Source organism: Odontomachus brunneus, unplaced genomic scaffold (assembly GCF_010583005.1).
Source record: "Odontomachus brunneus isolate Ranch 3 - 2012 unplaced genomic scaffold, Obru_v1 Obru_scaffold_314, whole genome shotgun sequence".
Classification (NCBI taxonomy): Eukaryota; Metazoa; Arthropoda; class Insecta; order Hymenoptera; family Formicidae; genus Odontomachus; species Odontomachus brunneus.
The window spans coordinates 4,967-5,245 of NW_022639764.1; positions in this window are offsets into that span (position 1 = coordinate 4,967).

Genomic DNA, 279 nt, shown 5'->3' on the forward strand with positions numbered 1-279 from the left:
CATCTAGGGCCCCCAACTCGACCGCGACGTATCCTCCTCCCCTCTCCACCAGGGAGATTGGGGGGGAGGTCTCCCTATCCTCTCTATAGATCGCCACCGAGCATTTTCCACTCCGCCCCGCAACGTCACCCATTATGGCAGGGTGACTCCCGGGGACGGAGTGGGGCTCGGAGACGATCCCCAATCCACAACCGCGCTCGCGGAGGGACTGCATGAACAATTCCTGGGCTCCGCGAGCGCGGTTGAGATTCGCCTGGAGGAGGCAGGTAGCCATTACGG